Source organism: Pleurodeles waltl, chromosome 8, assembly GCF_031143425.1.
Source record: "Pleurodeles waltl isolate 20211129_DDA chromosome 8, aPleWal1.hap1.20221129, whole genome shotgun sequence".
Lineage (NCBI taxonomy): Eukaryota > Metazoa > Chordata > Amphibia > Caudata > Salamandridae > Pleurodeles > Pleurodeles waltl.
The window spans coordinates 1,516,516,966-1,516,537,062 of record NC_090447.1 but is presented as its reverse complement, the minus strand read 5'-3'; the positions used below and the strand labels follow the sequence as shown (position 1 = coordinate 1,516,537,062).

The following is a 20,097-nucleotide window of genomic DNA, read 5'->3' as shown; positions in this document are numbered from 1 at the left end:
TTTCATCAACCTAATTGACATACCATCAGTACAAGACAGTACTTGTTTTCTATCTTCCTTTCAAAATGGATTCCACCTCTCTTGCCTTCAGCTTTGACTTCCATTATTTACTGTTTCTATCTTGATTTTAAGGTAACCCGCAGTCTGCATCAGTCTCCATCTTCCCTTGAACCAAAGTGTCGGATGAAATAGCTTGCTTACTCATGCCACACATTTCTGTGCATTAGATTGCTAGCCTATTTAGAGTTTAGAAAAAAAGAAATACCTAGCTTGCAGAATAAAAAACAAATTCCCTAATTACACCCAGTTAACTGGAGAAGGATACAACAAAGTTTAAGACATAGCTGTACCCTCACAGTGAATGATTTAGACTTCTGTGTCTTGTCTACAATGATTAAAAATGATACGGAAAGCTTTTCATGACACCTGGCTAAAATATCTCAGTTAGGATAATGTTAGACTAAAGATAAAAGAGGTCCTTGGTTCAATCCTGGGTTGTGCCAAAGACCAAGCACTCAGCTTGTTAGGCATGTTTCTTTCTTGGAGTCACTCTCAAGTGACATTTTATTTCATTGATAAAAACTTGCATCAACCTGATCGACATGCCATCGGTACAAAAGAGAACTTATTTTCTATCTTCCTTTCAAAATGGCTTCCACCTCTCTTGCCTTCAGCTTTGACTTCCATTATTTCCCGTTTCTATCTTGATTTTAATGTAAACCGTAGCCGGCGTCATCTTCCATTTTCCCATGAGCCAAACTGTCAGATGATATAGCTTGCTTGGTCATGCCACACATTTCTGTTTATGAGAGTGGTAGCCTATTCAGAGTTTAGAAAAAAAGAAGTACCTACCTCACGTAGCAAAAAAGTAAAGGAGTAATTGCCCCCAGTTAGCTACAGAAGGATACAGCAAAGTGTAACACATAGCTGTACCCTCACAGTGAATGATTGCGACTTATATTTCTTGTCTACAATGATTAACAATAATAAGGAAGGCACTGTGAAAAAACGGGCTGAAAGAGCTCAGTTGCGAGGACGTCAAACTTTAGATCTAAGGGTCCCTGGTTAAATCCTTGGTTTGGTCAAAGACTGAGCAGCTAGTTCGTCAGGCAAGTTTCTTTTTTGGAGTCAGCTTCCGGTGACGTTTTATTTAATTAATAAAACCTTTCATCAACCTAATTGACATACCATCAGTACAAGACAGTACGTGTTTTCTATCTTTCTTTGAAAATGGATTCCACCTCTCTTGCCTTCAGCTTTGACTTCCATTATTTGCCGTTTCTATCTCGATTTTAGGGTAAACTGTAGCCTGCATCATTTTCCATCTAACCTTGGACCAAAGTGTCAGATGATATAGCTTGCTTCCTCATGCCACACATTTCTGTGTATTAGATTGCTAGCCTATTTAGCGTTTAGAAAAAAAGAAATACCTAGCTTGCGCAATAAAAAATTAATTGACTAATTGTGCCCAGTTAGCTGCAGAAGGATACAGCATACTTTAACACATAGATGTACCCTCCTAGTGATTGATCAGATGCCCACTTGTTGCCTACAATGATTAAGAATCATCAGGAAGGTATTCTTTGACAACTGGCCGAAATAGCTCAGTTGGGAGAGCGTTAGACTGAAGATCTAAAGGTCCCTGGTTCAATCCCGGGTTTCGGCAAGGACTGAGCACCTAGCTAATTAGGTGTAGTTCTCTCTTGGAGTCAGCTCCAGTAGACATTTTAGTTCTTAGATGAAACCTTTCAATAACCTGATCGACATACCATCAGTAGAGCACAGCACTTGCGTTCTATCTTCCTTTCAAAATGGCTTCCACCTCTCTTGCCTTCAGCTTTGACTTCCATTATTTCCAGTTTGTATCTTGATTTTAATGTAAAGCTTAGGCTGCATCATCTATTTTCCCATGAACCAAGCTGTCAGATGATATAGCTTGCTTACTCATCCCACACATTTGTGTGCCTATTCAGAGTTTGGAATAAAAGAAGTACCTAGGTTGCGCACCAAAAAAGTAAATGAGTAAATGCACCCAGTTAGCTGCAGAAGGATACCGGAAGTTTAAGACATAGCTGTACCCTCAAAGTGAATGATTTCGAGGTGTATGTCTTGTCTACAATGATTAAGAAGAAAACGGAGGGACCTGTGAAATAACTGGCCGAAATAGCTCAGTTGGGAGAGCGTTAGACTGAAGATCTAAAGGTCCCTGGTTCAATCCCGGGTTTCGGCAAAGACTCAGAAGACAGCTTGTTAGGCTGTTTCTTTCTTGGATTCAGCTTCTGGTGACGTTTTATTTAATTGATAAAACCTTTCATCAACCTAATTGACATACCATCAGTACAAGACAGTACTTGTTTTCTATCTTCCTTTCAAAATGGATTCCACCTCTCTTGCCTTCAGCTTTGACTTCCATTATTTACTGTTTCTGTCTTGATTTTTAGGTAACCCGCAGTCTGCATCAGTCTCCATCTTCCCTTGAACCAAAGTGTCGGATGAAATAGCTTGCTTACTCATGCCACACATTTCTGTGCATTAGATTGCTAGCCTATTTAGAGTTTAGAAAAAAAGAAATACCTAGCTTGCACAATAAAAAACGAATTCCCTAATTACACCCAGTTAACTGGAGAAGGATACAGCAAAGTTTAAGACATAGCTGTACCCTCACAGTGAATGATTTAGACTTCTGTGTCTTGTCTACAATGATTAAAAATGATACGGAAAGCTTTTCATGACACCCGGCTAAAATATCTCAGTTGGGAGAATGTTAGACTAAAGATAAAAAAGGTCCTTGGTTCAATCCTGGGTTGTGCCAAAGACCAAGCACTCAGCTTGTTAGGCATGTTTCTTTCTTGGAATCACTCTCAAGTGACATTTTATTTCATTGATAAAAACTTGCATCAACCTGATCGACATGCCATCGGTACAAAAGAGCACCTATTTTCTATCTTCCTTTCAAAATGGCTTCCACCTCTCTTGCCTTCAGCTTTGACTTCCATTATTTCCCGTTTCTATCTTGATTTTAATGTAAACCGTAGCCGGCGTCATCTTCCATTTTCCCATGAGCCAAACTGTCAGATGATATAGCTTGCTCGGTCATGCCACACATTTCTGTTTATGAGAGTGGTAGCCTATTCAGAGTTTAGAAAAAAAGAAGTACCTACCTCGCGTAGCAAAAAAGTAAAGGAGTAATTGCCCCCAGTTAGCTACAGAAGGATACAGCAAAGTGTAACACATAGCTGTTCCCTCACAGTGAATGATTGCGACTTATATTTCTTGTCTACAATGATTAACAATAATAAGGAAGGCACTGTGAAAAAACGGGCTGAAAGAGCTCAGTTGCGAGGACGTCAAACTTTAGATCTAAGGGTCCCTGGTTAAATCCTTGGTTTGGTCAAAGACTGAGCAGCTAGTTCGTCAGGCAAGTTTCTTTTTTGGAGTCAGCTTCCGGTGACGTTTTATTTAATTAATAAAACCGTTCATCAACCTAATTGACATACCATCAGTACAAGACAGTACGTGTTTTCTATCTTTCTTTGAAAATGGATTCCACCTCTCTTGCCTTCAGCTTTGACTTCCATTATTTGCCGTTTCTATCTCGATTTTAGGGTAAACTGTAGCCTGCATCATTTTCCATCTAACCTTGGACCAAAGTGTCAGATGATATAGCTTGCTTCCTCATGCCACACATTTCTGTGTATTAGATTGCTAGCCTATTTAGCGTTTAGAAAAAAAGAAATACCTAGCTTGCGCAATAAAAAATAAATTGACTAATTGTGCCCAGTTAGCTGCAGAAGGATACAGCATACTTTAACACATAGATGTACCCTCCTAGTGATTGATCAGATGCCCACTTGTTTCCTACAATGATTAAGAATCATCAGGAAGGTATTCTCTGACAACTGGCCAAAATAGCTCAGTTGGGAGAGCGTTAGACTGAAGATCTAAAGGTCCCTGGTTCAATCCCGGGTTTCGGCAAGGACTGAGCACCTAGCTAATTAGGTGTAGTTCTCTCTTGGAGTCAGCTTCAGTAGACATTTTAGTTCATAGATGAAACCTTTCAATAACCTGATCGACATACCATCAGTAGAGCACAGCACTTGCGTTCTATCTTCCTTTGAAAATGGCTTCCACCTCTCTTGCCTTCAGCTTTGACTTCCATTATTTCCAGTTTCTATCTTGATTTTAATGTAAAGCTTAGGCTGCATCATCTTCTATTTTCCCATGAACCAAGCTGTCAGATGATATAGCTTGCTTACTCATCCCACACATTTGTGTGCCTATTCAGAGTTTGGAATAAAAGAAGTACCTAGGTTGCGCACCAAAAAAGTAAATGAGTAAATGCACCCAGTTAGCTGCAGAAGGATACCGGAAGTTTAAGACATAGCTGTACCCTCAAAGTGAATGATTTCGAGGTGTATGTCTTGTCTACAATGATTAAGAAGAAAACGGAGGGACCTGTGAAATAACTGGCCGAAATAGCTCAGTTGGGAGAGCGTTAGACTGAAGATCTAAAGGTCCCTGGTTCAATCCCGGGTTTTGGCAAAGACTCAGAAGACAGCTTGTTAGGCGTGTTTCTTTCTTGGATTCAGCTTCTGGTGACGTTTTATTTAATTGATAAAACCTTTCATCAACCTAATTGACATACCATCAGTACAAGACAGTACTTGTTTTCTATCTTCCTTTCAAAATGGATTCCACCTCTCTTGCCTTCAGCTTTGACTTCCATTATTTACTGTTTCTGTCTTGATTTTTAGGTAACCCGCAGTCTGCATCAGTCTCCATCTTCCCTTGAACCAAAGTGTCGGATGAAATAGCTTGCTTACTCATGCCACACATTTCTGTGCATTAGATTGCTAGCCTATTTAGAGTTTAGAAAAAAAGAAATACCTAGCTTGCACAATAAAAAACGAATTCCCTAATTACACCCAGTTAACTGGAGAAGGATACAGCAAAGTTTAAGACATAGCTGTACCCTCACAGTGAATGATTTAGACTTCTGTGTCTTGTCTACAATGATTAAAAATGATACGGAAAGCTTTTCATGACACCTGGTTTAAATATCTCAGTTGGGAGAATGTTAGACTAAAGATAAAAAAAGGTCCTTGGTTCAATCCTAGGTTGTGCCAAAGACCAAGCACTCAGCTTGTTAGGCATGTTTCTTTCTTGGAGTCACTCTCAAGGGACATTTTATTTCATTGATAAAAACTTGCATCAACCTGATCGACATGCCATCGGTACAAACGCGCACTTGTTTTCTATCTTCCTTTCAAAATGGCTTCCACCTCTCTTGCCTTCAGCTTTGACTTCCATTATTTCCCGTTTCTATCTTGATTTTGATGTAAACCGTAGCCGGCGTCATCTTCCATTTTCCCATGAGCCAAACTGTCAGATGATATAGCTTGCTTGGTCATGCCACACATTTCTGTTTATGAGAGTGGTAGCCTATTCAGAGTTTAGAAAAAAAGAAGTACCTACCTCACGTAGCAAAAAAGTAAAGGAGTAATTGCCCCCAGTTAGCTACAGAAGGATACAGCAAAGTGTAACACATAGCTGTACCCTCACAGTGAATGATTGCGACTTATATTTCTTGTCTACAATGATTAACAATAATAAGGAAGGCACTGTGAAAAAACGGGCTGAAAGAGCTCAGTTGCGAGGACGTCAAACTTTAGATCTAAGGGTCCGTGGTTAAATCCTTGGTTTGGTCAAAGACTGAGCAGCTAGTTCGTCAGGCAAGTTTCTTTTTTGGAGTCAGCTTCCGGTGACGTTTTATTTAATTAATAAAACCTTTCATCAACCTAATTGACATACCATCAGTACAAGACAGTACGTGTTTTCTATCTTTCTTTGAAAATGGATTCCACCTCTCTTGCCTTCAGCTTTGACTTCCATTATTTGCCGTTTCTATCTCGATTTTAGGGTAAACTGTAGCCTGCATCATTTTCCATCTAACCTTGGACCAAAGTGTCAGATGATATAGCTTGCTTCCTCATGCCACACATTTCTGTGTATTAGATTGCTAGCCTATTTAGCGTTTAGAAAAAAAGAAATACCTAGCTTGCGCAATAAAAAATAAATTGACTAATTGTGCCCAGTTAGCTGCAGAAGGATACAGCATACTTTAACACATAGATGTACCCTCCTAGTGATTGATCAGATGCCCACTTGTTTCCTCCAATGATTAAGAATCATCAGGAAGGTATTTTCTGACAACTGGCCAAAATAGCTCAGTTGGGAGAGCGTTAGACTGAAGATCTAAAGGTCCCTGGTTCAATCCCGGGTTTCGGCAAAGACTGAGCACCTAGCTAATTAGGTGTAGTTCTCTCTTGGAGTCAGCTTCAGTAGTCATTTTAGTTCATAGATGAAACCTTTCAATAACCTGATCGACATACCATCAGTAGAGCACAGCACTTGCGTTCTATCTTCCTTTCAAAATGGCTTCCACCTCTCTTGCCTTCAGCTTTGACTTCCATTATTTCCAGTTTCTATCTTGATTTTAATGTAAAGCTTAGGCTGCATCATCTTCTATTTTCCCATGAACCAAGCTGTCAGATGATATAGCTTGCTTACTCATCCCACACATTTGTGTGCCTATTCAGAGTTTGGAATAAAAGAAGTACCTAGGTTGCGCACCAAAAAAGTAAATGAGTAAATGCACCCAGTTAGCTGCAGAAGGATACCGGAAGTTTAAGACATAGCTGTACCCTCAAAGTGAATGATTTCGAGGTGTATGTCTTGTCTACAATGATTAAGAAGAAAACGGAGGGACCTGTGAAATAACTGGCCGAAATAGCTCAGTTGGGAGAGCGTTAGACTGAAGATCTAAAGGTCCCGGGTTTCGGCAAAGACTCAGAAGACAGCTTGTTAGGCGTGTTTCTTTCTTGGATTCAGCTTCTGGTGACGTTTTATTTAATTGATAAAACCTTTCATCAACCTAATTGACATACCATCAGTACAAGACAGTACGTGTTTTCTATCTTCCTTTGAAAATGGTTTCCACCTCTCTTGCCTTCAGCTTTGACTTTGATTATTTGCCGTTTCTATCTCGATTTTAGGGTAAACTGTAGCCTGCATCATTTTCCATCTAACCTTGGACCAAAGTGTCAGATGATATAGCTTGCTTCCTCATGCCACACATTTCTGTGTATTAGATTGCTAGCCTATTTAGCGTTTAGAAAAAAAGAAATACCTAGCTTGCGCAATAAAAAATAAATTGACTAATTGTGCCCAGTTAGCTGCAGAAGGATACAGCATACTTTAACACATAGATGTACCCTCCTAGTGATTGATCAGATGCCCACTTGTTGCCTACAATGATTAAGAATCATCAGGAAGGTATTCTCTGACAACTGGCCGAAATAGCTCAGTTGGGAGAGCGTTAGACTGAAGATCTAAAGGTCCCTGGTTCAATCCCGGGTTTCGGCAAGGACTGAGCACCTAGCTAATTAGGTGTAGTTCTCTCTTGGAGTCAGCTTCAGTAGACATTTTAGTTCATAGATGAAACCTTTCAATAACCTGATCGACATACCATCAGTAGAGCACAGCACTTGCGTTCTATCTTCCTTTCAAAATGGCTTCCACCTCTCTTGCCTTCAGCTTTGACTTCCATTATTTCCAGTTTCTATCTTGATTTTAATGTAAAGCTTAGGCTGCATCATCTTCTATTTTCCCATGAACCCAGCTGTCAGATGATATAGCTTGCTTACTCATCCCACACATTTGTGTGCCTATTCAGAGTTTGGAATAAAAGAAGTACCTAGGTTGCGCACCAAAAAAGTAAATGAGTAAATGCACCCAGTTAGCTGCAGAAGGATACCGGAAGTTTAAGACATAGCTGTACCCTCAAAGTGAATGATTTCGAGGTGTATGTCTTGTCTACAATGATTAAGAAGAAAACGGAGGGACCTGTGAAATAACTGGCCGAAATAGCTCAGTTGGGAGAGTGTTAGACTGAAGATCTAAAGGTCCCTGGTTCAATCCCGGGTTTCGACAAAGACTCAGAAGGCAGCTTGTTAGGCGTGTTTCTTTCTTGGATTCAGCTTCTGGTGACGTTTTATTTAATTGATAAAACCTTTCATCAACCTAATTGACATACCATCAGTACAAGACAGTACGTGTTTTCTATCTTCCTTTGAAAATGGTTTCCACCTCTCTTGCCTTCAGCTTTGACTTCGATTATTTGCCGTTTCTATCTCGATTTTAGGGTAAACTGTAGCCTGCATCATTTTCCATCTAACCTTGGACCAAAGTGTCAGATGATATAGCTTGCTTCCTCATGCCACACATTTCTGTGTATTAGATTGCTAGTGTTGGAAAATGGGTTATTGGTAGGGCAGGTAGGTACCTACACCTAGCAACAAGCCACAAACCTCCACAAAAGTACAGTTAGGTCTCAGTAAATTAATCCCAGCTCTACCCTTGGTAGCTTGGCATCGAGCGTCAAGGCTTAACTTAGGAGACAAAGTGTAAAGCATTCAAATATCACACAACAGTAATTAAATAAAACACAGGAAACAGTTTAAAAATCCAAAACCAATTTATAAAAATAGCTTATATTTTTATCTTTAAAATGACACAAAAACGATTAAAATCGGTTCAGGGGAACCGGAGATATGAATTTTTAAAGTATTATTATTTTCTAGCGCATAGAAACAAAAAGCGCCAATCGGGTCATCTGGTTGCACCAGGACCGGGACAAAGTCAAACTTTCAGGCCGACCGCGATGGAGCCCTGCTCGGCTACAGGTCGCGGGAGGCCTCGGTTAAAAAGTTACCTTCTGACTTAGTCTTTATTTTGAAGTTTTTCTTCACCGGGACGAACCTGCCAGTTGGATCCGACCTCCTGGAGCCCTTGTCCGGATACGCGAAGTCGGTTTCCTCGGTGGTGATTTCTACCTTCGGACTTAGTCGTTTTTTCGAGATGAAAATCCTTCGACCGGGGTAAACCTGGATCTTGATCCGACGTCCGTGGAGCCCTTCTCGGATACGATGGCTGGAAGGTCCCGGTCAACTTTTTACGTTCGGACTTAGTCTCTTTTTCGGATGTTTTTCTTGACCGGGACGAACCACGAAGTCAGGCCGGGTCGCGGTTGAGGCAAGCCGGCTAGAATTTCCGCGTCGAGTCGGTCACTTTATGGAGCTTTTTTCTAAAATTTCTCCAATCTTTTCCAAACTTCTGGGGCTTCACCCAGATGTTCTTTTAAGGTTCTTTTGGGGTCCACAGCTCACCCCAAGGGTCCAGAAGTTCTGTGATGGTCCTTGGGAAGTGCGGACTTCAACTCCCAGAGTGCACCTGGCGCAAACTCCTTTTTGGCCACTGGGCAGTGGTCAGCTGGTCACTTTTTCAGGAGTTGGTGCAGGGGACTCTGGTTAGCAATTTTTCACCTGTAGCAAACAGGGAGTCCCTCCTTGAACCAGTGGAAGCCAGGCAAAGTCCTTCTTGTGGTGAAGCCCAAGTGTGCAGCTGGTGCAGTCTTTCTGAGTGCAGGGTCCAGGTGCAGGCCAGGGGTCCAGCAGGGCAGTCCTTCTTCTCCTTGTAGTTCTTTCTTCTTGAAATTTGGTGGGGATCTGAGGCGTGGGTGCAGGTCTGCCAGTTTTATCCTTGCTCCTGGGTGAAAAGCAGGGGGGCCCTGGTCCTCCAATCAGGGACAGGGTCGTCCCCCTGTGATGACCACTTCCTGGGAAGTGTGGCAAAAATCCATCCCAGAAGGCAATAGTCTCTAAAAATCCAAAATGGATGAATCTGATTTTTGGAGGAGAGATCTGGCTGAACCCACCCACTGGTGTGGCTAAAAATCATAAACACACCCCTCTCCTGCCCTCTCCTAATCTAATCAAGGGGGCACCTAGCTGTCTGGGGTTGCAGGATGTGGGGGTGTTGCTGGGTGCTCCAGATGTCCCTCTCTGCCTTTGAAGACCAGTTTGGCAGCCCTCCCCCTTCCTGCTTCCCCATCTGCTGAGGGGAGATTCTCTCCCCCAAGCACATTCCTTTGTGTAAAGTCAGGCCACTTCACACCTCATTAAAGTAGCCTGGCAGAAGCTGCTGCAGGCTGGCCAATCAGAGCACAGCAGCAAAAACAATGCAGAGCTGAAATTGGCAACTTTTTAGGTAAAGTCTAAACTTTTTACCTGCACTAGTTATATTAAATCCAACAACTGGAAGTTGTGGGATTTATTATAACAATCAATTTGATACCAAATTCTTGGTATGTAACATTTAAGGAGACTTTAAAATTTAAAATAAAGTCTGCCCATTCTAGCCTATGAAGGCCATTTACTTCAATGAGGGAAAAACGAATTTGGCTGTTTTTACCTCACCAGGGCTTATAAATCTATTTTTATAAAGTCCCTGCTTATAGTTACATGGCACCTAGCCCTAGGGGCACATAGGGCACACCTTAGGGGTGACTTATATGTAAAAATAAGGTAGTTTAAGACTTTGGAAGTACCTTTAATTCCAAAGTCGAATTTGCATATAACTTTAATTTAAAAGCAGCCAGCAAGGCAGGCTTGCTTTTAAAATGACACTGGGCACCTCAGCAATGCACCTAGGTGTGCACCACCTATGCTGTGGTCCCTAAACCTACATGCCCTACCATATACTAGGGACTTATAGGTAGGTTAACTTAGCCAATTATAATTAGCCTAATTTGCATATCCATTTTACACAGAGCACAGGCCCTGGGACTGGTTAGCAGTACCCAGGGCACCATCAGAGTCAGGAAAACACCAGCATAAAGTGGAAAATGGGGGCAAAAAGTTAGGGGGCCTCTGCAATCAGCCCCAGTTTCTCACAGCTAGCCTATTTAGCGTTTAGAAAAAAAGAAATACCTAGCTTGCGCAATAAAAAATAAATTGACTAATTGTGCCCAGTTAGCTGCAGAAGGATACAGCATACTTTAACACATAGATGTACCCTCCTAGTGATTGATCAGATGCCCACTTGTTGCCTACAATGATTAAGAATCATCAGGAAGGTATTCTCTGACAACTGGCCGAAATAGCTCAGTTGGGAGAGCGTTAGACTGAAGATCTAAAGGTCCCTGGTTCAATCGCGGGTTTCGGCAAGGACTGAGCACCTAGCTAATTAGGTGTAGTTCTCTCTTGGAGTCAGCTTCAGTAGACATTTTAGTTCATAGATGAAACCTTTCAATAACCTGATCGACATACCATCAGTAGAGCACAGCACTTGCGTTCTATCTTCCTTTCAAAATGGCTTCCACCTCTCTTGCCTTCAGCTTTGACTTCCATTATTTCCAGTTTCTATCTTGATTTTAATGTAAAGCTTAGGCTGCATCATCTTCTATTTTCCCATGAACCAAGCTGTCAGATGATATAGCTTGCTTACTCATCCCACACATTTGTGTGCCTATTCAGAGTTTGGAATAAAAGAAGTACCTAGGTTGCGCACCAAAAAAGTAAATGAGTAAATGCACCCAGTTAGCTGCAGAAGGATACCGGAAGGTTAAGACATAGCTGTACCATCAAAGTGAATGATTTGGAGGTGTATGTCTTGTCTACAATGATTAAGAAGAATACGGAGGGACCTGTGAAATAAGTGGCCGAAATAGCTCAGTTGGGAGAGCGTTAGACTGAAGATCTAAAGGTCCCTGGTTCAATCCCGGGTTTTGGCAAAGACTCAGAAGACAGCTTTTTAGGCGTGTTTCTTTCTTGGATTCAGCTTCTGGTGACGTTTTATTTAATTGATAAAACCTTTCATCAACCTAATTGACATACCATCAGTACAAGACAGTACTTGTTTTCTATCTTCCTTTCAAAATGGATTCCACCTCTCTTGCCTTCAGCTTTGACTTCCATTATTTACTGTTTCTATCTTGATTTTTAGGTAACCCGCAGTCTGCATCAGTCTCCATCTTCCCTTGAACCAAAGTGTCGGATGAAATAGCTTGCTTACTCATGCCACACATTTCTGTGCATTAGATTGCTAGCCTATTTAGAGTTTAGAAAAAAAGAAATACCTAGCTTGCAGAATAAAAAACAAATTCCCTAATTACACCCAGTTAACTGGAGAAGGATACAACAAAGTTTAAGACATAGCTGTACCCTCACAGTGAATGATTTAGACTTCTGTGTCTTGTCTACAATGATTAAAAATGATACGGAAAGCTTTTCATGACACCTGGCTAAAATATCTCAGTTAGGATAATGTTAGACTAAAGATAAAAAAGGTCCTTGGTTCAATCCTGGGTTGTGCCAAAGACCAAGCACTAAGCTTGTTAGGCATGTTTCTTTCTTGGAGTCACTCTCAAGTGACATTTTATTTCATTGATAAAAACTTGCATCAACCTGATCGACATGCCATCGGTACAAAAGAGAACTTATTTTCTATCTTCCTTTCAAAATGGCTTCCACCTCTCTTGCCTTCAGCTTTGACTTCCATTATTTCCCGTTTCTATCTTGATTTTAATGTAAACCGTAGCCGGCGTCATCTTCCATTTTCCCATGAGCCAAACTGTCAGATGATATAGCTTGCTTGGTCATGCCACACATTTCTGTTTATGAGAGTGGTAGCCTATTCAGAGTTTAGAAAAAAAGAAGTACCTACCTCGCGTAGCAAAAAAGTAAAGGAGTAATTGCGCCCAGTTAGCTACAGAAGGATACAGCAAAGTGTAACACATAGCTGTACCCTCACAGTGAATGATTGCGACTTATATTTCTTGTCTACAATGATTAACAATAATAAGGAAGGCACTGTGAAAAAACGGGCTGAAAGAGCTCAGTTGCGAGGACGTCAAACTTTAGATCTAAGGGTCCCTGGTTAAATCCTTGGTTTGGTCAAAGACTGAGCAGCTAGTTCGTCAGGCAAGTTTCTTTTTTGGAGTCAGCTTCCGGTGACGTTTTATTTAATTAATAAAACCTTTCATCAACCTAATTGACATACCATCAGTACAAGACAGTACGTGTTTTCTATCTTTCTTTGAAAATGGATTCCACCTCTCTTGCCTTCAGCTTTGACTTCCATTATTTGCCGTTTCTATCTCGATTTTAGGGTAAACTGTAGCCTGCATCATTTTCCATCTAACCTTGGACCAAAGTGTCAGATGATATAGCTTGCTTCCTCATGCCACACATTTCTGTGTATTAGATTGCTAGCCTATTTAGCGTTTAGAAAAAAAGAAATACCTAGCTTGCGCAATAAAAAATAAATTGACTAATTGTGCCCAGTTAGCTGCAGAAGGATACAGCATACTTTAACACATAGATGTACCCTCCTAGTGATTGATCAGATGCCCACTTGTTGCCTGCAATGATTAAGAATCATCAGGAAGGTATTCTCTGACAACTGGCCGAAATAGCTCATTTGGGAGAGCGTTAAACTGAAGATCTAAAGATCTCTGGTTCCATCCCGGGATTTGGCAAGGACTGAGCACCTAGCTAATTAGGTGTAGTTCTCTCTTGGAGTCAGCTTCAGTAGACATTTTAGTTCATAGATGAAACCTTTTAATAACCTGTTCGACATACCATCAGTAGAGCACAGCACTTGCGTTCTATCTTCCTTTCAAAATGGCTTCCACCTCTCTTGCCTTCAGCTTTGACTTCCATTATTTCCAGTTTCTATCTTGATTTTAATGTAAACCTTAGGCTGCATCATCTTACATTTTCCCATGAACCAAGCTGTCAGATGATATAGCTTGCTTACTCATCCCACACATTTGTGTGCCTATTCAGAGTTTGGAATAAAAGAAGTACCTAGGTTGCGCACCAAAAAATTAAATGAGTAATTGCACCCAGTTAGCTGCAGAAGGATACCGGAAGTTTAAGACATAGCTGTACCCTCAAAGTGAATGATTTCGAGGTGTATGTCTTGTCTACAATGATTAAGAAGAATACGGAGGGACCTGTGAAATAAGTGGCCGAAATAGCTCAGTTGGGAGAGCGTTAGATTGAAGATCTAAAGGTCCCTGGTTCAATCCCGGGTTTTGGCAAGGACTGAGCACCTAGCTAATTAGGTGTAGTTCTCTCTTGGAGTCAGCTTCAGTAGACATTTTAGTTCATAGATGAAACCTTTTAATAACCTGATCAACATACCATCAGTAGAGCACAGCACTTGCGTTCTATCTTCCTTTCAAAATGGCTTCCACCTCTGTTGCCTTCAGCTTTGACTTCCATTATTTCCAGTTTCTATCTTGATTTTAATGTAAAGCTTAGGCTGCATCATCTTCCATTTTCCCATGAACCAAGCTGTCAGATGATATAGCTTGCTTACTCATCCCACACATTTGTGTGCCTATTCAGAGTTTGGAATAAAAGAAGTACCTAGGTTGCGCACCAAAAAATTAAATGAGTAATTGCACCCAGTTAGCTGCAGAAGGATACCGGAAGTTTAAGACATAGCTGTACCCTCAAAGTGAATGATTTCGGGGTGTATGTCTTGTCTACAATGATTAAGAAAAATACGGAGGGACCTGCGCAATAAGTGGCCGAAATAGCTCAGTTGGGAGAGCGTTAGACTGAAGATCTAAAGGTCCCTGGTTCAATCCCGGGTTTCGGCAAAGACTCAGAAGACAGCTTTTTAGGCGTGTTTCTTTCTTGGATTCAGCTTCTGGTGACGTTTTATTTAATTAATAAAATCTTTCATCAACCTAATTGACATACCATCAGTACAAGACAGTACTTGTTTTCTATCTTCCTTTCAAAATGGATTCCACCTCTCTTGCCTTCAGCTTTGACTTCCATTATTTACTGTTTCTGTCTTGATTTTTAGGTAACCCGCAGTCTGCATCAGTCTCCATCTTCCCTTGAACCAAAGTGTCGGATGAAATAGCTTGCTTACTCATGCCACACATTTCTGTGCATTAGATTGCTAGCCTATTTAGAGTTTAGAAAAAAAGAAATACCTAGCTTGCACAATAAAAAACGAATTCCCTAATTACACCCAGTTAACTGGAGAAGGATACAGCAAAGTTTAAGACATAGCTGTACCCTCACAGTGAAGGATTTAGACTTCTGTGTCTTGTCTACAATGATTAAAAATGATACGGAAAGCTTTTCATGACACCTGGTTTAAATATCTCAGTTGGGAGAATGTTAGACTAAAGATAAAAAAGGTCCTTGGTTCAATCCTGGGTTGTGCCAAAGACCAAGCACTCAGCTTGTTAGGCATGTTTCTTTCTTGGAGTCACTCTCAAGTGACATTTTATTTCATTGATAAAAACTTGCATCAACCTGATCGACATGCCATCGGTACAAAAGAGCACTTATTTTCTATCTTCCTTTCAAAATGGCTTCCACCTCTCTTGCCTTCAGCTTTGACTTCCATTATTTCCCGTTTCTATCTTGATTTTGATGTAAACCGTAGGCGGCGTCATCTTCCATTTTCCCATGAGCCAAACTGTCAGATGATATAGCTTGCTTAGTCATGCCACACATTTCTGTTTATGAGAATGGTAGCCTATTCAGAGTTTAGAAAAAAAGAAGTACCTACCTCGCGTAGCAAAAAAGTAAAGGAGTAATTGCCTCCAGTTAGCTACAGAAGGATACAGCAAAGTGTAACACATAGCTGTACCCTCACAGTGAATGATTGCGACTTATCTTTCTTGTCTACAATGATTAATAATAATAAGGAAGGCACTGTGAAAAAACGGGCTGAAAGAGCTCAGTTGCGAGGACGTCAAACTTTAGATCTAAGGGTCCCTGGTTAAATTCTTGGTTTGGTCAAAGACTGAGCAGCTAGTTCGTCAGGCAAGTTTCTTTTTTGGAGTCAGCTTCCGGTGACGTTTTATTTAATTAATAAAACCTTTCATCAACCTAATTGACATACCATCAGTACAAGACAGTACGTGTTTTCTATCTTCCTTTGAAAATGGATTCCACCTCTCTTGCCTTCAGCTTTGACTTCCATTATTTCCCGTTTCTATCTCGATTTTAGGGTAAACTGTAGCCTGCATCATTTTCCATCTAACCTTGGACCAAAGTGTCAGATGATATAGCTTGCTTCCTCATGCCACACATTTCTGTGTATTAGATTGCTAGCCTATTTAGCGTTTAGAAAAAAAGAAATACCTAGCTTGCGCAATAAAAAATGAATTGACTAATTGTGCCCAGTTAGCTGCAGAAGGATACTGCATACTTTAACACATAGATGTACCCTCCTAGTGATTGATCAGATGCCCACTTGTTGCCTACAATGATTAAGAATCATCAGGAAGGTATTCTTTGACAACTGGCTGAAATAGCTCAGTTGGGAGAGCGTTAGACTGAAGATCTAAAGGTCCCTGGTTCAATCCCGGGTTTTGGCAAGGAGTGAGCACCTAGCTAATTAGGTGTAGTTCTCTCTTGGAGTCAGCTTCAGTAGACATTTTAGTTCATAGATGAAACCTTTCAATAACCTGATCGACATACCATCAGTAGAGCACAGCACTTGCGTTCTATCTTCCTTTCAAAATGGCTTCCACCTCTCTTGCCTTCAGCTTTGACTTCCATTATTTCCAGTTTCTATCTTGATTTTAATGTAAAGCTTAGGCTGCATCATCTTCTATTTTCCCATGAACCAAGCTGTCAGATGATATAGCTTGCTTACTCATCCCACACATTTGTGTGCCTATTCAGAGTTTGGAATAAAAGAAGTACCTAGGTTGCGCACCAAAAAAGTAAATGAGTAAATGCACCCAGTTAGCTGCAGAAGGATACCGGAAGTTTAAGACATAGCTGTACCCTCAAAGTGAATGATTTCGAGGTGTATGTCTTGTCTACAATGATTAAGAAGAAAACGGAGGGACCTGTGAAATAACTGGCCGAAATAGCTCAGTTGGGAGAGTGTTAGACTGAAGATCTAAAGGTCCCTGGTTCAATCCCGGGTTTCGACAAAGACTCAGAAGGCAGCTTGTTAGGCGTGTTTCTTTCTTGGATTCAGCTTCTGGTGACGTTTTATTTAATTGATAAAACCTTTCATCAACCTAAATGACATACCATCAGTACAAGACAGTACGTGTTTTCTATCTTCCTTTGAAAATGGTTTCCACCTCTCTTGCCTTCAGCTTTGACTTCGATTATTTGCCGTTTCTATCTCGATTTTAGGGTAAACTGTAGCCTGCATCATTTTCCATCTAACCTTGGACCAAAGTGTCAGATGATATAGCTTGCTTCCTCATGCCACACATTTCTGTGTATTAGATTGCTAGCCTATTTAGCGTTTAGAAAAAAAGAAATACCTAGCTTGCGCAATAAAAAATTGTTGGAAAATGGGTTATTGGTAGGGCAGGTAGGTACCTACACCTAGCAACAAGCCACAAACCTCCACAAAAGTACAGTTAGGTCTCAGTAAATTAATCCCAGCTCTACCCTTGGTAGCTTGGCATCGAGCGTCAAGGCTTAACTTAGGAGACAAAGTGTAAAGCATTCAAATATCACAAAACAGTAATTAAATAAAACACAGGAAACAGTTTAAAAATCCAAAACCAATTTATAAAAATAGCTTATATTTTTATCTTTAAAATGACACAAAAACGATTAAAATCGGTTCAGGGGAACCGGAGATATGAATTTTTAAAGTATTATTATTTTCTAGCGCATAGAAACAAAAAGCGCCAATCGGGTCATCTGGTTGCACCAGGACCGGGACAAAGTCAAACTTTCAGGCCGACCGCGATGGAGCCCTGCTCGGCTACAGGTCGCGGGAGGCCTCGGTTAAAAAGTTACCTTCTGACTTAGTCTTTATTTTGAAGTTTTTCTTCACCGGGACGAACCTGCCAGTTGGATCCGACCTCCTGGAGCCCTTGTCCGGATACGCGAAGTCGGTTTCCTCGGTGGTGATTTCTACCTTCGGACTTAGTCGTTTTTTCGAGATGAAAATCCTTCGACCGGGGTAAACCTGGATCTTGATCCGACGTCCGTGGAGCCCTTCTCGGATACGATGGCTGGAAGGTCCCGGTCAACTTTTTACGTTCGGACTTAGTCTCTTTTTCGGATGTTTTTCTTGACCGGGACGAACCACGAAGTCAGGCCGGGTCGCGGTTGAGGCAAGCTGGCTAGAATTTCCGCGTCGAGTCGGTCACTTTATGGAGCTTTTTTCTAAAATTTCTCCAATCTTTTCCAAACTTCTGGGGCTTCACCCAGATGTTCTTTTAAGGTTCTTTTGGGGTCCACAGCTCACCCCAAGGGTCCAGAAGTTCTGTGATGGTCCTTGGGAAGTGCGGACTTCAACTCCCAGAGTGCACCTGGCGCAAACTCCTTTTTGGCCACTGGGCAGTGGTCAGCTGGTCACTTTTTCAGGAGTTGGTGCAGGGGACTCTGGTTAGCAATTTTTCACCTGTAGCAAACAGGGAGTCCCTCCTTGAACCAGTGGAAGCCAGGCAAAGTCCTTCTTGTGGTGAAGCCCAAGTGTGCAGCTGGTGCAGTCTTTCTGAGTGCAGGGTCCAGGTGCAGGCCAGGGGTCCAGCAGGGCAGTCCTTCTTCTTCTTTAGTTCCTTTCTTGTTGAATTCTGGAGGGGATCTGAGGCGTGGGTGCAGGTCTGCCAGTTTTATCCTTGCTCCTGGGTGAAAAGCAGGGGGGCCCTGGTCCTCCAATCAGGGACAGGGTCGTCCCCCTGTGATGACCACTTCCTGGGAAGTGTGGCAAAAATCCATCCCAGAAGGCAACAGTCTCTAAAAATCCAAAATGGATGAATCTGATTTTTAGAGGAGAGATCTGGCTGAGCCCACCCACTGGTGTGGCTAAAAATCATAAACACACCCCTCTCCTGCCCTCTCCTAATCTAATCAAGGGGGCACCTAGCTGTCTGGGGTTGCAGGATGTGGGGGTGTTGCTGGGTGCTCCAGATGTCCTTCTCTGCCTTTGAAGACCAGTTTGGCAGCCCTCCCCCTTCCTGCTTCCCCATCTGCTGAGGGGAGATTCTCTCCCCCAAGCACATTCCTTTGTGTGAAGTCAGGCCACTTCACACCTCATTAAAGCAGCCTGGCAGAAGCTGCTGCAGGCTGGCCAATCAGAGCACAGCAGCAAAAACAATGCAGAGCTGAAATTGGCAACTTTTTAGGTAAAGTCTAAACTTTTTACCTGCACTAGTTATATTAAATCCAACAACTGGAAGTTGTGGGATTTATTATAACAATCAATTTGATACCAAATTCTTGGTATGTAACATTTAAGGAGACTTTAAAATTTAAAATAAAGTCTGCCCATTCTAGCCTATGAAGGCCATTCACTTCAATGAGGGAAAAACGAATTTGGCTGTTTTTACCTCACCAGGGCATATAAATCTATTTTTATAAAGTCGCTGCTTATAGTTACATGGCACCCAGCCCTAGGGGCACATAGGGCACACCTTAGGGGTGACTTATATGTAAAAATAAGGTAGTTTAAGACTTTGGAAGTACCTTTAATTCCAAAGTCGAATTTGCATATAACTTTAATTTAAAAGCAGCCAGCAAGGCAGGCTTGCTTTTAAAATGACACTGGGCACCTCAGCAATGCACCTAGGTGTGCACCACCTATGCTGTGGTCCCTAAACCTACATGCCCTACCATATACTAGGGACTTATAGGTAGGTTAACTTAGCCAATTATAATTAGCCTAATTTGCATATCCATTTTACACAGAGCACAGGCCCTGGGACTGGTTAGCAGTACCCAGGGCACCATCAGAGTCAGGAAAACACCAGCATAAAGTGGAAAATGGGGGCAAAAAGTTATGGGGCCTCTGCAATCAGCCCCAGTTTCTCACACAACCCCCCCCCAGCCCACACGCCCAGGAGACTCAGCCCAACCCTGGGAGAGTCTTCCTGGCTTGTTAGGCGAGGAAGACAGTGAAGAAAACTGGCTGTCCCTTTGCAGGGCCTACTCTGCCTTATATCCTCCTGTCAGGGTCACTCCCTCTGGGTAGTGAAGCCATCCCAACAGTAAAAGGACCCAACTCAAACTGAAACTTCCCTCTAGGGGGGTCTTCCTCCTCTCTCTCTGCCAACTTGGGTAGTGAGGTGCCCACCTCCCCTACTCCTAACTTTGCTAGGGCAACACCTAGCTTACCCAAAGAGGTCACCCAACACTTGAGCAACCCCACCATGACCAACAGGGTCAGGGGGCCTACTTTGCTATTGGCCTTGGGGTCTGCCTCCCAGGCCAAGTACAGTGCTGCCAGGAAGGC

The 20,097-nt window shown here is 41.9% G+C and overlaps 9 non-coding genes across 9 annotated transcripts; all 9 read left to right on the top strand.

The window, feature by feature from the left end:
• The first annotated feature begins 1,593 nt into the window (after window positions 1-1,593).
• Window positions 1,594-1,666, top strand: TRNAF-GAA (transfer RNA phenylalanine (anticodon GAA)). Its single transcript has one exon. It is a non-coding gene; the product is annotated as a tRNA-Phe (tRNA).
• A 491-nt stretch (window positions 1,667-2,157) lies between these two features.
• Window positions 2,158-2,230, top strand: TRNAF-GAA (transfer RNA phenylalanine (anticodon GAA)). The gene has a single exon. It is a non-coding gene; the product is annotated as a tRNA-Phe (tRNA).
• A 1,672-nt stretch (window positions 2,231-3,902) lies between these two features.
• TRNAF-GAA (transfer RNA phenylalanine (anticodon GAA)) lies at window positions 3,903-3,975 on the top strand. Its single transcript has one exon. It is a non-coding gene; the product is annotated as a tRNA-Phe (tRNA).
• Window positions 3,976-4,469: 494 nt separating this feature from the next.
• Window positions 4,470-4,542, top strand: TRNAF-GAA (transfer RNA phenylalanine (anticodon GAA)). Its single transcript has one exon. It is a non-coding gene; the product is annotated as a tRNA-Phe (tRNA).
• Window positions 4,543-6,216: 1,674 nt separating this feature from the next.
• On the top strand, window positions 6,217-6,289 carry TRNAF-GAA (transfer RNA phenylalanine (anticodon GAA)). The gene has a single exon. It is a non-coding gene; the product is annotated as a tRNA-Phe (tRNA).
• Window positions 6,290-7,352: 1,063 nt separating this feature from the next.
• Window positions 7,353-7,425, top strand: TRNAF-GAA (transfer RNA phenylalanine (anticodon GAA)). The gene has a single exon. It is a non-coding gene; the product is annotated as a tRNA-Phe (tRNA).
• Window positions 7,426-11,559: 4,134 nt separating this feature from the next.
• Window positions 11,560-11,632, top strand: TRNAF-GAA (transfer RNA phenylalanine (anticodon GAA)). The gene has a single exon. It is a non-coding gene; the product is annotated as a tRNA-Phe (tRNA).
• Window positions 11,633-13,872: 2,240 nt separating this feature from the next.
• On the top strand, window positions 13,873-13,945 carry TRNAF-GAA (transfer RNA phenylalanine (anticodon GAA)). Its single transcript has one exon. It is a non-coding gene; the product is annotated as a tRNA-Phe (tRNA).
• A 494-nt stretch (window positions 13,946-14,439) lies between these two features.
• Window positions 14,440-14,512, top strand: TRNAF-GAA (transfer RNA phenylalanine (anticodon GAA)). Its single transcript has one exon. It is a non-coding gene; the product is annotated as a tRNA-Phe (tRNA).
• Window positions 14,513-20,097: the final 5,585 nt, after the last annotated feature.